This window comes from Trichechus manatus, unplaced genomic scaffold (genome assembly GCF_000243295.1).
Source record: "Trichechus manatus latirostris isolate Lorelei unplaced genomic scaffold, TriManLat1.0 scaffold00069, whole genome shotgun sequence".
In the NCBI taxonomy this organism is placed as follows: Eukaryota; Metazoa; Chordata; class Mammalia; order Sirenia; family Trichechidae; genus Trichechus; species Trichechus manatus.
This window is the reverse complement of record NW_004444005.1, coordinates 5,460,752-5,464,286: the sequence shown is the minus strand read 5'-3', so window position 1 is coordinate 5,464,286 and position 3,535 is coordinate 5,460,752.

Sequence of the window (3,535 nt, the reverse complement as noted above, 5' to 3'; positions counted from 1 at the left end):
CCAAAGTATGACCTTGAGTATATTCCACCTGAATTTAGAGACCATCTCAAGAATAGATTTGACTCATTAAACACTAATGACCAAAGACCAGACGAGCTGTGGAATGACATCAAGGACATCATACATGAAGAAAGCAAGAGGTCATTAAAAAGACAGGAAAGAAAGAAAAGACCAAAACGAATATCAGAAGAGACTCTGAAAGGTGCTTTTGAAAGTTGAGTAGCTAAAGTGAAAGAAAGAAATGATAAAGTAAAAGAGATGAACAGAAGATTTCAAAGGGTGGCTCGAGAAGACAAAGTAAAGTATTATAATGAAATGTGCAAACACCTGGAGTTAGAAAACCAAAAGGGAAGAACATGCTCAGCATTTCTCAAGCTGAAATAACTGAAGAGAAAATTCAAGCCTCCAGCTGCAATACTGAAGGATTTTACGGGGAAGATATTAAATGACACAGGCAGCATCCAAAGAAGATGGAAGGAATACACAGAGTCACTGTACCAAAAAGAAATGGTCGACATTCAAGCATTTCAGGAGGTAGCACATGATCAGGAACCAATGGTACTGAAGAAAAAGTCCAAGCTGCACTGAAGGTATTGGTGAAAAATAAGGCTCCAGGAATTGATGGAATACCAACTGAGATGTTTCAACAAATGGATGCAAAGCTGGAAGTGCTCACTTGTCTGTGCCACGAAATTTGGAAGACAGCTACCTGGCCAACCGACTGGAAGAGATCCATATTTGTGACCATTCCAAAGAAAGGTGATCCAACAGAATATTACACACAAGTAAAATTTTGTTGAAGATCATTACAAAAGTGGTTGCAGCAGTACATCAATAGGAAACTGCCAGGAATCCAAGCTGGATTCCGAAGAGGACATGGAATCAGGGATATCACTGCTGATATCAGATGGATCCTGGCTGAAGGCAGAGAATACCAGAAAGGTGTTGCCTGTGTTTTATTGACTATGTAAAGGCATTTGACTGTGTGGATCATAACAAATTATGGATAACGTTGTGAAGGATGGGAATTCCAGAACACTTCATTGTGCTCATGAGAAACTATACATAGACCAAGAGGCAGTCATTCAAATGGAACAAGAGGATAATGCGTGGTTTAAAGACAGGAAAGATGTGCGTCAGGGTTGTATGCTTTCACCATAACTATTCAATCTGTTTGCTGAGCAAATAATCAGAGAAGATGGACTTTATGAAGAAGAACAAGGTGTGAGGATTGGAGGAGGACACTTTAACAATATGCAGATGATACAACCTTGCTTGCTGAAAGTGAAGAGGACTTGAAGCACTTACGAATGAAGATCAAAGACCACAGCCTTCAGTATGGATTACACTTCAACATGAAGGAAACAAAAATCCTCACAACTGGACCAATAAGCAACATCATGATAAATGGAGAAAAGGTTGACATTGTCAAGGATTTCATTTTACTTGGATCCACAATCAACGCCCATGGAAGCAGCAGTCAAGAAATCAAATGATGCATTGTCTTGAGCAAATCTACTCTCAAAGACTTCTTTAAAGTGTTTTTTTTTTTTTAAAAAAAAAAAGCAAAGATGTCACTTTAAGGCCTAAGGCGCGCCTAACCCAAGCCATGGTATTTTCAGTCACCTCGTATGCATGTGAAAGCTAGACAATGAGTCAAGTAGACTGAAAAATTGATGCCTTTGAATTATGGTGTTGGGAAAGAATATTTGAATATCCCATGGACTGCCAGAAGAACAAACAAATCTTCTTGGAAGAAGTACAGCCAGAATGCTCCTTAGAAGCATGGATGGCAAGACTTCGTCTCCCATCCTTTGGACATGTGATCAGGAGGAATCAGTCCTTGGAGAAGGCCAGCATGCTTGGTAAAGTAGAGAGTCAGTGAAAAAGAGGAAGACTCTCAATGAGTTGGATTGACACAGTGGCTGCAACAATGGGCTCAAGCATAACCAGGGTTGTGAGGATGGCACAGGACTGGGCAGTGTTTCGTTCTGTTGTACACAGGGTCACTATGAGTGGGAACCGACTGAATGGCACCTAACAACGAGAACAACTTAAAACTCAAGAAAAATAAAACAAACAACCCAAGTAAAAAGTGAGGGGGTGTGAAATCTGAACAGACCCTTCACCAAAAATTATATATGGATGGCAAAGAAACATAAGAAAAGACGCTGTTAGTCATTGGAGAAATGGAAATTAAAACAATATGAAATACAACCACACATCTCTTTGAATGGCTTAATTTTCAAAACTGAAAATACCAAATTCTTACTAGAATGTGGATCAACAGGAACGTTCATTCATTGCTGATAGGAGCGTAAAATCGTACAGCCATTTTGGTAGAGTGACTTACAGGGGCCACCCAAGGCAATTTTTAGAGTGATGGAGCTCTTCTCCAGGTACTGGGGTGGGGAATACATGACTTCATGCATTTGTCAATACTCATGCAACATACGCTGCTAAGAGTGAACTTTACTGTATGCAGATTGTCTCAGCCTGGGCTCTCTAGAGAAGCAAAACCAGCAGAACATATATATAAATATTTATAGGAAGATTTACTTCAAGGAAATGGCTCAAGCAATTATTGGAGCTGGCAAGTCCCAAATCTGTGGGTCCAGCAGCAGGCTGAATGTCTCTGCTGGCTCACAAGTTTGCAGGGGCTGGCAAATCCACCGTCTGCAGGCCACGAGGCAGGCTAGACTCTTCTGTAGACTTATGTCCCAAGAGCTGGAGGTAAGGTGATGAGACGCATACAGGATCGAGAGAGAGAGACCTTTGCCAGAATATCCATGTGTATACTGGAGGCAGGCCACACCGTCTAGGAAACTCCCCTTTCAACTGATTGGGTGCCCACGAGATCACAAAATGGAAGGTGATTACATAGTGTCTGCCAAGCCACTGAGAACCAGAGCCCAGCCAAGTAGACATACAACATTAACCATCACGCAAATGTAAAACACATCAACCAGGATGGCATGGGCTCCCAGGATGGAATGCAGACTGAAAAAAGAACCTAGCTGTATTACAAATACAGGACATAACCTCACTAAGGGGTGGGGAAAATGGAAGTGAGCAATGTAACGTTGGAAAATAGAGTTTTGACTGTAAATCTAAAGACCAAAAGAACTGCACATAAAACTGTACTCTAGTTGGTAATTAATGTTTCTCACAGGCATACAGATTAGCAATCCTGAGACTACTTTATATATACACTGTTGTTGTTCTGACTTATAGTGACCCTACGTAAAACAGAACGAAACACTGCCTGGTCCTGCACCATCCTCACAATCATTGTTATGCTTGAGCCCATTGCTGTAGCTACCGTGTCAGTCCATCTCGTTGAAGGTCTTCCTCTTTTTACGGACCCTCTACTTTACCAAGCATGATGTCCTTCTCCAGGGACTGATCCCTCCTGATAACATGTCCAAAGTATGTGAGACGAAGTCTCGCCATCCTTGCTTCTAAGGAGCATTCTGGTTGTACTTCTTCCAAGATTTATTTGTTCTTTTGGCAGTCCATGGTATATTCAATATTC